Here is a 13,665-nt window from a genome sequence, read left to right on the forward strand (position 1 = left end):
TATTTGAATTATTAGACAAATTTGTGGAGTGCATTGGGGAGAAGAATGTTGTTCAAGTAATAACTGACAATGGATCTAACTATGTATTGGCAGGTAAGATTTTATTTGATGTTCTTTAGGATTTATTTGTACCATTTGAATTGAAACATTATATTATGAATTTAAGATATTATTAATCATTTTTATTAATTATGGTTTTTATGATTTTGACTTTATATAGGAAAGTTCATTGAGGCAAAACGATCACATTTGTATTGGACACCCTGTGCAGCTCATTGCATAGACCTCATTTTAGAAGATATTGGGAAACTTCCTACAATTAAGAGGACTTTGACTAAAGCCATCGCATTGAATGGGTTCATCTACAATCATGTGGGAGTGCTAAATATGATGAGAGAGTTCACTAAGCAAAGAGAATTGGTTCGGCTAGGCATAACTCGATTTGCAACATGTTTTCTTACCCTACAAATTATCAATATGCAAAAGTGTAATTTGAGATTGATGTTCACTTTTGACAAGTAGTTAGCTAGTAAATGGGCAAAGGAAGCAAAGGGAAAACAAGTCTCAGAAATAGTTTTGATGCCTTCATTTTGGAATCATGTTGTCTATATTCTTAAGGTGATGGGTCCTCTTGTTAAAGTTCTTCAACTTGTTGACAATGAAAGAAAACCAACTATGGGGTACATATATGAAGCTAGGATAGATGTAAAGAGACTATCAAAAAGTCATTTCACGAGAATGAGGATAAGTACAAGGAGATCTTCTCTATCATTGATAAGAGATGGGAATGTCAACTCCATCATCCCTTGCATGCAACAGGTCACTTCTTAACCCATAATTTTTCTAGGACAACCCTCGTGTGGAGTCTGATGAAGAAGTGACATCAGGATTATATTTTTGTATAGATAGATTAGTTTCTGACATTGATGTGCAAGATAAGATCATTCGTGAGTTGTCGACTTATAAGAATGCAAAAGGTCTCTTTGATATTCCAATAGCCATTAGATCAAAGAAGACGCTAGCTCCAAGTATAAACTATAAAGTAATTTAAGAAAGCTATTACATTACTTATTTTGTTAACTGTTAGATAGTGTACAGTTATTTCAGTTATTTACTTTTCCTTGTTTTCCTTATTGTATTGTGGGTCCCACTAGCATGTATATATATACCCAAGTCCAATGTGTATTATTATCAGTTTTAATAACAAAAATTAGGGATTCTCCCTTTTCTCTCTTTTCACATGGTATCAGAGCCAAGGGAGAAAAAAAAATACCCTAATTATTTTCGGTTTATCCGTGATTTAATTCTAGGAAACCTTTCAATGACCGTGTTTCATTCCGGTCACCTTCCCCATCTCCTAAAGCTTTCCAGTCAACCGTATCGCTGTCAGAAAACCCTCACCGCCGGCGACTTTTCTGGCAACTCTTTCTGGCGAAGTCCTTTTCCACACCGACCATACCATCAGGTGTGCAAGGAGGAGTTCTTCAAGTTTTGTCAAAGCACCGGAGGGAGATTCTCAGTCACGCGCCGGCTCCGGCGGCCTGAACCTCACGTGCCAACGCATGAGGGTGCGTGGAACACTTTCCGACAACACACTTCCACCTCCAGCCTCGCCTGACGCCGTCTAGCCACTCTCCATCTATGCTTGTGCCATTCGAGCCTTGCAAGTACATTTTTTTTGGGTTTTTTGTCTTCGCCGACCCTCTAAACAGCCTTTTTGGCAACCTCCGGTGACTTCCTCTCCACTCTAGCCCTGCACGTGTCTTAGGAAGTGTTCTTCTACCCTTCCAGTATTGCCACATTTGTTTTTCTTTACTATTTGGTCTCTCACAACCGCGGATCCTCGGTTTTTCTTCTTTCAGCCGCGATTTGAAGCCGTATTAGGGCTCTCTTCGATCCAAACATATTTCGTTCTCCAGATAAGTAGATATGGCTACTAAAAGTTTCATTTTTTCCTTTGTTATATCTGAATCTCCTATGATTACTTCGGAGAAATTGGTTGGCAGTGAAAATTATTTGTCCTGGTCTGCCTCTGTGGAGTTTTGGTTTATGGGTCAAGGTTATGAGGATCACTTTGTTATGCAGGAGGCGGATATCCCCGAGGTTGACAGAGTACAATGGAGGAAGATAGATGCATAGTTATGTAGTGTGTTATGGCAATCAGTTGATCCTAAGATTCGGCTTCATCTTCGAGCCTACAAAACATGCTTTAAATTTTGGAATCAGGCGAAAGGGCTATACACAAATGATATCCAACGTCTTTATAAGGTGGCTTCTTCTACTGTCAATGTCAGACAACAAGACATGGATTTATCTACTTATATTGGCCAGATTGCCTCTCTTAAAGAGGAATTCTTGACCGTGATGCCTCTTACTACTGATGTTGGGGATCAACGAACACAGATTGACAAATTCTTCATGGTTCTTACCCTTATTGGCCTCCGACCAAATCTTGAGACCGTCCGCGATCATATTCTTGGCAGTTCCTCCATTCCATCCTTGGATGATGTGTTTGTTTGCCTCCTCCGTATCTCCTCCATTCAGACTTTGGCATCTGATAACACTTCAGATTCTTCTGTGTTAGTTTATCAAACTAACTCTCAAGGAGGACGCAGTGGTAACCGAGGTAGAGGCCAACGTCCTCATTGCACCTATTGCAATAAGCTTGGCCACACTCGTGATCGGTGTTATCAGTTACATGGGCGGCCTCCCCACACTGCCCACGTGGCCCAGTCATCTAATCCTCAACCGCCTCAGCCTTTAAGCTCCTCCACATCTCAAGGTATTTCCCTCACTGACAGTGAGTATGATGACTATTTCCGCTATCAGGCCACCAAGTCAGCTTCTGTTACTTCTGTTGCCCAGACTGGTAATGCTTCTGCTTGTCTTACCTACACATCTTCTCTTGGACCTTGAATTCTAGATTCTGGCGCTTCTGATCACATATCTGGTAATAAGGATCTTTTCTCTTCTATTACTACTACCTCTGTCTTACCTACTATTACCTTAGTTAATGGCTCTCAAATTGTGGCTAAAGGCATTGGTTTGGCATATCCTCTCCCTTCTCTACCTCACTTTTGTCCTTTATACTCCTGAGTGTTCCTTTAATCTTATCTCCATTAGCAAAATCACTCGTACTCTTAACTGCTCTATTACTTTCCTGATAAATTTGTGACCTTGCAGGACCGGAGTACGGGGAAGACGATTGGCATAGGACTCAAGGCCTTTATCACCTCACCTCCCCTTCAACTCCTGCTGTTTGCATTTCCACTGATGCTCCCCTCCTCATCCACAGTCGCCTAGGCCACCTTAGTCTATCCAAATTCCAGAAAATGGTCCCTCATTTTTCATCTTTGTCGTCGCTTGCGTGTGAGTCCTGTCAGCTTGGGAAACATACTCGTGTCTCGTTCCCAAAGCATTTGAATAATCGGGCATAGTCTCCTTTTGAACTTGTCTACACTGATGTTTGGGGTTCTTGTCGGACCGTGTCTACTTTAGGATTTCAGTATTTTGTCACTTTCATTGATGGTCATTCTCGATGTACTTGGTTATTTTTAATGAAAAATCGAGCTAAGTTATTCTCTATTTTCCAGAAATTTTATACTGAAATCCAAACCCAATTCAATATTTCTATTCATGTGTTACGCAGTGACAATATCAAGGAATATTTTTCTGCACCATTTACTTCATTTATGTCCCAACATGGGATCCTTCATCAGTCTTCTTGTACTCATACTCCTCAACAAAATGGGGTAGCTGAACGTAAGAATCGACATCTTGTTGAGACAACTCGTACTCTCCTTCTCCATAGTAATGTTTCTTTTCGTTTTCAGGGGGACGCTGCTCTTACAACATGTTATTTGATTAATCGTATGCCATCATCTGTATTACACGATCAGGTTCCTCATTCCCTTCTTTTCCTTGACCAAACACTTTATTTCCTTCCTCCTCGTGTTTTTTGTTGTACTTGCTTTGTTCATATTCTCACTCTTGGACAAGACAAACTTTCTACCAAAGCCACAAAATGCATCTTCTTGGGATACTCCAGACTTCAAAAGGGTTACCGTTGTTATTCCTCTGAGACTCATCGCTACTTTCTCTCCGCTGATGCCACCTTCTTTGATGACTCACTATTCTTCTCCACGTCTGAGTCTCTTCCTGTTTCTGAAGTCTTACCCCTTCCCATTATCTCCCCACCTAATGTAGTGCCTTCTTGCCCACTTCAGGTTTATCATCGCCGTCATCGTGTCGTTGTTCCTCCTTCTTTGGCCGAGGTACCTGCTGACTCACTTCCTATCCCTTCGACTTCTCCTGCCCCGGCTCTGCCTCCTTTTGCTGACTTACCCATTGCCCTTCGGAAAGGTAATCGATCTACTCGTAATCCTCATCCCATTTACAATTTTTTGAGTTACCATCAATTATCTTTACCCTATTCTGCATATGTTTCTGTCATATCTTCTGTTTCTCTTCCTAAGAGCACCCCTGAGGCTCTTTCCCATCCAGGTTGGCGACAGGCGATGGTAGATGAAATGACTGCTTTACACTCCAATGGCACTTGGGATCTTGTTGTTTTACCCTCTGGTAAATCTACAGTTGGTTGTCGTTGGGTCTACACAGTTAAGGTTGGCCTTGATGGTCAGGTTGATCGCCTTAAGGTCCGCTTAGTTGCTAAAGGCTATACTTAGGTTTATGGTTTTGATTATGGTGACACTTTCTCTCCTGTTGCCAAGATAGCTTCCGTTCGTCTATTGCTCTCCATGGCTGCTATGCGTTCTTGGCCTCTTTATCAGTTAGGTATTAAAAATGCTTTCCTTCATGGGGATCTTGCTAAGAAAGTTTATATGGAGCAACCACCTGGTTTTGTTGCTCAGGGGGAGTCTGGTTAAGTGTGCAGGTTACGCCATTCTCTATATGGCTTGAAACAATCTCCTCGAGCATGGTTTAGCCGTTTTAGTTCTGTTGTTCAGGAGTTTGGCATGTTTCGCAGTACAACAGACCATTCCGTTTTCTATCATCATAACTCTTCGGGGCAGTGTATTTATCTGGTAGTTTATGTGGACGACATCGTCATTACAGGCAGTGATCAGAATGGTATTCAGAAACTAAAGCAACACCTCTTCACCCACTTTCAGACTAAAGACTTGGGGAAACTCAAGTATTTCTTAGGGATTGAGATAGCTAAATCCAGTTCCGGTGTGGTTTTTTCCCAAAGGAAGTATGCTTTAGACATCTTGGAAAAAACCGGTATGTTAGACTGTAAATCGGCAGACACTCCTATGGATCCAAATGTCAAACTTATACCAGGACAGGGGGAGCCTTTAGGAGATCTTGGGAGATATCGGCGACTTATAGGTAAACCGAACTACCTCACCATTACTCGTCCAGACATTTCTTTTCCTATAAGTGTTGTTAGTCATTTCCTACAGTCACCATGTGATAACCATTGGGATGCTATAATCCGCATTCTTCGATATATCAAAAGCACACCAGGTCAAGGTGTGTTGTACGAGAACAAAGGTCATACCCAGGTTGTTGGTTACATAGATGCAGATTGGGTTGGCTCACCCATAGATAGACGTTCCACTTCCGGGTATTGTGTTTTTATTGGAGGTAACCTAATATCATGGAAGAGTAAGAAACAAGATGTAGTGGCCAGATCTAGTGTTGAAGCCGAGTATCGAGCTATGGCTCTGGCAACATGTGAACTCGTATGGCTGAAACATCTTCTTCGGGAGTTGAGATTTGGAAAGGATAAACAGATGAAGCTCATCTGTGACAACCAAGCCACTTTGCATATTGCATCTAATCCAGTCTTCCATGAAAGGACCAAACACATTGAAGTTGACTGTCACTTCATTAGAGAGAAGATCGCATCACGATGTGTGGCGACTAGTTTTGTCAATTCAAATGATCAACTAGCAGATATTTTTACTAAATCTCTCAGAGGTACTAGAATTAAATACATTTGTGACAAGCTTGGTGCATATAACATATATGCTCCAGCTTGAGGGGGAGTGTTAGATAGTATACAGTTATTTCAGTTATTTACTTTTCCCTGTTTTCCTTATTGTATTGTGGGTCCCACTAGCATGTATATATATACCCAAGTCCAATGTGTATTATTATCAGTTTTAATAACAAAAATTAGGGATTCTCCCTTTTCTCTCTTTTCACATTAGCTATTAGATCAAATATTACTTGCTAGTCTACTAATTTTTTGTTTACATTTGAAACATTATAGCTGAATGGTGGAAACTATATGGCAACACAACCCCAAATTTACAACAACTAGCCATAAAGATTCTTAGCTTGACTTGTAGTGCATCGCATTGTGAACGTAATTGAAGTGTGTTTGAGCAAGTTAAGTAACTTAAGTTGTTATAACTAATATGGCTTGTGGTAACATTTACTAATAAATGTTTATAGATTCATACCAAGAAAAGGAACAAACTAGAGCAAAAACAACTAAATTACTTGGTGTTTGTTAAATACAAACAAGATCTTAAAGCACGATATGATAGATACAACGTCATTGACCCCATCTCATTAGTAGATATTGATGGAAGTAACGAGTGGTTGATTGGACAAATAAGTGAAGAAGACACCACCATTCATGCAGAGGATGACTTGGTTTTTGAGGATCATAGCTTGACATGGTGTGTAGTGGCAAGTGTATCAAGTGTTAAGATGCAAATATTTCCACTAGACTTCAACCAAGATCAAAGACAAATTTAAAGGGGGATTTAGTGGCTTCTACTTCACAACCTGATTTTGAAGAGAAAGAGAGCAATTTAGAGGACATTGAAGAGGATGATAATGAGATGGAGGGATACCAATCTAGTCTTGATGGAAGTGACGACAATTTTAATTTAAATGATGACTACAACGATGATGCTTAAAGCTTCTTTAAGACATTCATTATCTTATTTTGTTTCTTATTTTAATTTTTGAATGTTTGGAACATTAATATAAGCATATGGACATGATGAATTTATCTAAATAGTATGACTTTTCTTATGATTTAGGGTATTATATTTAACACTTTGAATGATTATTACTATTTTCTTAATTTTATAAGGCATCACAGGGGATGAAAATTTAGTAGCATTGAATATTGAAGAATATTTATATTGGTTGAGTATAGAATAGGTAAAATAGTAAATATATATACTATTTTATCGCCTTCTTATAGTTAGGCAATCGCCTTAATTTTCGCCTTTTGCCTCAAGCTAAAAGGTATCCTATCGTCTTGGCATCGCCTTTTGCCTTTGACAATACTGCTCAAAAGTCAAATTCCCTTCCCACTCACTAGCATCAATGTTTGTAAGAATGTTCTTCTTTTTCTCCTTTAAATCTCTGAAGGACGCCTTATTACATTCTTTTAGCTTTGACTTGACAAATTGTAGCTTCTTCATGAAGTTATGACCTTCCTATCCATTACCCTCACTCTCTCCACCCACAATCGAATCTTTTCCTGAAATTAGGGTGGACCAACCACATATTCTCAAATCTTAATGGAGTCGAATCCCACTTAAAAGGATTGGTGTCTAGGACGATCAAACAATCTCCCACTAATTTGTATATAAAAAATCTATCCAAACTCTCGCAAATAAGGATTTCTTGTATATTTAAACAAGTGAAAGATGCATTTCTAAGAGGAGGGTCAATTAATTCACTTTCCCTTATGAATCCATCAAAATCCCTCATGCTAAGAGCTACGGATACACACAATTTTTCAAAGATTCTTCTTATGACGTTAAATCCAGCTAACACACCATTTTAGAAAAGTTAGATTAAAAAGGTCTTATATCTTCATCCAAAATTCCTTCCCTAGTTTGGAATTATTAGGGCCATAAGCCGAAGTATAAGCCAAAATGTTCCCTCTTCATCTAAGTTAGCTGAATTGTTACTAAAAAGCATCCAAGTCCCACCTCTAAACAATTGAACTCGTTTGAGTCCCAAATAATCCCAACCCCTCCTGATGCCCCACACACCAAAAGGACAACTCACTCTTTATTCCTTTTTCTTTTATAGACAACAAAATCATCTATTAAGAAGTACCTAAAAAGAAGGGTGCGCCCTACGTATATATTCAATATACGCTCTTTATTTCTAGCTTACCATACACTACCCACAAATCTCCTATCCCATGACTCCCTCTTTGTTTCCTAAAGCATCCTGATGTTTTAATTTTCATGGCAAAGAAAATCCTTAACAATCCTTCTTTTCTTCTTAGAACCCAAACCTCTAATATTTCAGCTAATGATCTTCATACGATACTCTAAAGGGCCCAAAAACCTTAAAATCAGAACCTAGGAATCACTCAAAACTCCTTATACAGGTCTGAACTTCCTCATAATATAAACCTTACCCAAATAACATGCCCTGCTATTTGCCTTAGGAAGTTATTCTCACTACATTTGACCATCTGGATGTTCTTAATTGCCAAAACAGACTGAACTCTGGCCATATTATTAGGTGGAAGACCCTTTATGTGAAAGCCTTCTACTGAGGAGGGGAGTGGTTCTAAAGGTTGACCTCTAACTGGGGATCGAGTCTCAGTACAGCTATTAGGTGGTGACCTATGGAAAGATGCTCCCTTTAACTCTTGGCTAGGATAAGTAGGGAACTCCACACCTTTGAAATTGGGATTGCCAACATTAGAGACAGACTTTGAAACAAGGCCAGTTGAGGTCATGACCCCAGAAAGGAGAGCTAGGAATGGAAACAGAAGGTAGAGATAAAAAAAGGTTTGAGACTGCAGAACTGGTGACAATAAGAGAGGAGGCAAATCAAAAGCCCCATCTAAACTTTGAACCTTTGCATTGATTTGTGAATTAGAATGAAATATATGGATTGGAAGACCACAATGATCTGTTCAATTTTTTTTTTTTGATAGGTAAGTAAAGATTGGATTATAAACAAAAGAAAAGGCATGAAGGTATACATGATGTATACAAAGTAGCCAAAAGGCCAAAAAAAAAAAAAATTGGCTCTTTGCCCAAAAACCAGCAACCACGCCCTATATAGAGCCTAACCAATCCACAAAGTTTATCAACAAGTAATGATCCCCAATAGACACTCTAACCTAATCCCAAAAGAGATGCAAGAAGGAATGTTTAATTGTTTGGTCTATGATTTTGTAACTATCCAAAGCTATCCTATTTCTCTCCCTCCAAATGATTGAAAACAAGCACAATAGAGCAGCCTTCCAAAACTTTTTTTCTCTTCTTTCTTACAAAAAAACCTATGTCATCTTAAAAGAACACCCTTAACCGAAGAGTGCATCACCCACAGCTTACCAAAAAGACGATAAATCAACTGCTACAAAAGGCCTGCTTTCAAACAATGAAGAAGAATATGGTCAATCGTTTCTTCTTCTTTTTTGCATATATAGAATCTGTTAGAAATCTTCCAACCCTTTTGAGCTAATTTATGGTTAGAATCCTACCTTAAGTTGCTTCCTAAGCAAACAAGTTAATTTTCAATGGAATGCAGGAATTCCATACTAAGCCATAGGGAAGCAACCCCATACTCTTATTTGACAAAGAGGAATAGAATAACTTAACTAAAAAGCTACCATTCTTCACAAACAACCAGACCAAATTATCTTCAGTGTTCATTATAATGGAATGCTCATGCAACCAAGAATCCTACCTTCCTTTCGAACTAATCTACAGTTAGAATTTTGACCCAAGTTGCTTCCCAAGCAAACAAGCTAATTCTCAATGGCAATCAGGAATTCCATACCATGCCATAGGGAAATGACACCATTTCAAAAACTATTCTACCCTTGAAAGCATCCCAACCACCCCTGATCGCCTTCCACACTCCCACTCCATAACCCTCCCTTGCCTCTCTTGAACACCAAGCACCTTCTTCTTGCCTATACTTCCTTACAATTTCCCATTTCCAAAGAAGATTTCTTTCACTCACAAATCTACAACACCATTTTCCCCATAAGAGCCTTACTAAGGATGGATAAATTTATGATGCCCAAACCCCCTCTCTCCTCTTCCATGCAAGCAATAGACCAATTCACCATATGCGGCTTACGTTCCAAGGCTCCCCCTCCACAAAGAAAATCTTCTTGAATCTTTTCCAGTCCATCTCTTCAATATTGAAAACCACTATTTTTATTGCTCTTATTATTTGTGATGATGGGTTGATCTCCATTTTAAGTTGACATGGAAAAATTTAATACAAAAACTAACTACAAAGGAACCACATCTAATAAAGATTATGGTCCTAATCTAGTTGCTTCAATTAAAAATTCTACCTTTTTCAACAATTTTCAACATAGTATTTTCTAATCATTCATTGAAACAATACTAGCTACAGGATTAGTATCCTTTTATTATTGCTGTCTAGGAAGTAGCAAATGTAGGAAGTTAGTCAGTCCTGTTTTTTGCCTAACATTCATCAAAACCTCTTGCTGAATAACCACTAGGGAAGGATACTCTTAGGAAGATGAAGGTTGAAAAGTTTGAAGTGGAGAAAAAGTCTTTCCAGGTAAAGTTTGAAAGATCGAATGGGGGGACTTGGATATCAGTAACAGAAAGGAGCCGAGGTTTTGTTGTCTCAATAGGATTTGGAAAGGAGGAGTTGGATTGGTTGACGGAGCATTTGAACAAAGTTGTGGAGTTGGAGGCTTCCAGAGGATTTATACGAAAGATTAGGGGCAAGACTAGGACTCACTTGATGGAGATTTGTTTCAATAGTAGAGGGCGTTTCATGAAAATTACAGAAATTGTTACAAAAAGGAAACCATTAATCCTTGTCGTTCCCGAGGGTGTTAAAGGCAATGGGTGGGAAGACCTTAAGAAAGCGATATCTTCAGTGCAAGATTATTCTGATCAAGCTGAAGGAGCTTCGAATGAGACGTTTAGAGATGCTCAGGTGAGTAAGGGCATTTACAAAGGTTACCGATCATACGTAGAAGTGGTCGTAGAGGATGGACATAGAAATGGAGTTCTGTTGTCAGTTGGAAAATGGGTCAGAGTTGTAATTTGTGAATGCAAAGAAAAAGTTCAAGATTGGACTCACGAAGGAAAAGTTATTGCAAGGATGATGGGTACGAAAGGAATGGTGTCTATAACTCTCATTTCCGCTTTCAAGGGGTGTTTCTTTGTGGGTTCAGCAAGGAGAGCTGAATGGTTCCAAGAGCAGGGAAGATTATTAGTGAAAGAAAGGTCTATTCTCCTGAGGAGATGGTCGCCAAGTGAAAATATGGTTGTTTTCGGAAAATTCAGAAGGGGCTGGCTAGAATTGAAAGGTCTTCTTTTTCACTTGTGGGATGAAGATCAGCTGAAATTCATTATGAAGAAGGTGGGGGGGGGGGGGGGGGGGGTAACGAAGGTGGCAAAGGAATCATTGAAGCTTGCAGACTTGTCGAAGGTGAAGCTATAGGTGGAAATGCTTCCAAATGTCGTGCTACCAGCGTTGCTAGAGGTGGAAGATGGGGCCTGGACATTCACAGTTGCAGTTTCAATCACCGGAGAAGTTGATGAAGACGACATTTCCACGTCTGAGTCAACCCGTAGCAGGGACAAGTTGTTGAAAGCGGGAGGTTGCGTCTCTCAATGGTCAAAAAATGCAGAGGGGCTACGTTGTAGCATTAGGGATAATGAGTGCTACAGTAGGAGGCTTCTTCCCTAGTCACGCTATCGGTATCAAGTACAAAATTGGCGGCCAAAAGAGAGAATGGCTGGGGAGGGAGTCTTCTAGGCCCAGCGAAAGTAATCTTCAATGGGCCCACTACGCTTGAGCCCTTGTTTAAAGCCCAATCTGTTAGGGCCCAGAGTGGGACAAAAAATCGTGGGCTTCATGCTGGCCCAATTGTTTCTCAAGCCCACGAGACTGTAGCGCTATCGTCTTCAACACTCCAGCGAGATGGTTCTTCTGCAAAGGCGGTCCCGCTGTTTTGCACACTCTCAAGGTCCAGTCGAAGTGAGGGCCGGCGTCGAGGCTTTCTCTAGAGAGTATGGTCGGGCCTTTGAGATAAAGGCCCAGTCTCTTCCCAACCCTAGCCCACCTTCAGACGCTATTGTGGGTTGTAACTTAAAAGGCCTGTCAGGGTTGGGCCAAAGTTTAGGAGGAACGATGTCCTCTGGTAAGAAAGGTCGGTCTCGAAGGGAAAAAGATGTTGCAGTGAGAAAGGGGAAAGCTCCCATGGTTCAGACGAGAGGCTCTACGCAGAAGGAAGAGAAGGTAGTTTCAAAGAAGATGTGGACCACCCTCTTCCCTCCAAGTTTTGATCGCCGACAAGGACTTCGGAGTCGCATCGAGCCTCTTTTCCTCAGGAAATCTTTGTCGTTTAGCGAAGTTCGCAATTTGGAAGAGGATTTCGGGACGGGATCTCAGATGGAACGAGGATTCAGAGCGAGTCCTCTCTTTCGTTGTCATTTGTCAAGGAATCAAAAGTGGTGTTCGGGGGAAGGGACCTCGTCGTCAAGAGGTGAAGCGGATCCGCGCAATCCCCATTTCGAAGAAGACAAAGAAGGTTTTTTGGGTCGAGTGGGGTCCGATTTTCGTGGTTCATCAGTCACAGATTTACCTTCTAATCCAGAAATCAGAGGTAAAGGGCTCATCTTTGAGGGGATTTGCGAAATTCCCGGAGTGGAAAACATGGAGGTATGTCTGTCTTCTCCTTCTCAGCCACCCGAGTCTTCTTCTATCTCTTCTTGTAGTCTGGCACTTCCTTTGCCGAGTCCCTCTGGTCCAGATCTCCCTAGTTTAATCTCTCTTTCTCAGTCTCCTACGAAAAATCAAGTAATTCCTGAAATTTTTTCTAGAAAAGACATTGTTGGCTCTTTTTATCAAAATTATGTTGGCATTCCTATCCGTGATGAGGAGGAGAACTAGTTTGCTTTATCAAACCAGTTGTCCGAGTGTTTTACCCCCAGTAAGTCTAAACCCAACTCACCTAAGAAGGTTTCCAACATGGTTACAGGTAGCCATGGGGATACTGTGGCATCCCCATCGGGCGAGTTCCTTATAGATGGCCTGTCCCCCAGGAAACTGGCTAAAGTGCGAGAGGTTTTATGCTCTTTGGATATTAAGGTTTATTCCAGGAAGAAGAACAATTGCTCCACAAGTAATTGAGACCTGATGGATTTGGTTTGGCGGGTTAGGGTCTGTGAGTTTCTCCATGAAAATTATCAGTTGGAACACCAGGGGTTTGGGTTCAAGGAATAAGAGAAGAGTGGTTAAAGATTTTCTAAGGTCAGAGAATTCAAATGTTGTGATGATTCAGGAAACAAAAAAGGAAAAGTGTGACAAAAGGTTTGTAGGTAGTGTCTGGACGGTCAGAAATAAGGAATGGGTGGCTCTTCCGGCGTGCAGGACTTCAGGTGGGATTTTGATCATTTGGGACTCAAAAAAGCTACGTAGTGAGGAGGTGGTGATAGGATCCTTCTCGGTCTCAGTCAAGTTTGCTTTGGACGGTTGCAGACCTCTTTGGATATCTGCAGTTTATGGCCCAAACAACCCCTCACTTAGGAAGGATTTTTGGGTGGAACTTTTTGACATTTATGGTCTATCTTTTCCGTTATGGTGTGTGGGCGGTGATTTTAATGTCATAAGGAGAAGTTCAGAAAAATTGGGGGGTTCTAGCCTAACTTCAAGCATGAAGGACTTTAATAGTTTTATAAGAGTGTGTGAATT

The 13,665-nt window shown here is 40.5% G+C and overlaps 1 protein-coding gene across 6 annotated transcripts in view; it reads right to left on the bottom strand.

Moving 5' to 3' along the window:
* LOC100266746 (stromal processing peptidase, chloroplastic) overlaps positions 1–13,665 on the bottom strand; it is a 38,119-nt gene that overhangs the window by 4,048 nt on the left and 20,406 nt on the right. The window lies entirely within an intron of this gene.

Source organism: Vitis vinifera, chromosome 18 (assembly GCF_030704535.1).
Source record: "Vitis vinifera cultivar Pinot Noir 40024 chromosome 18, ASM3070453v1".
NCBI lineage: Eukaryota > Viridiplantae > Streptophyta > Magnoliopsida > Vitales > Vitaceae > Vitis > Vitis vinifera.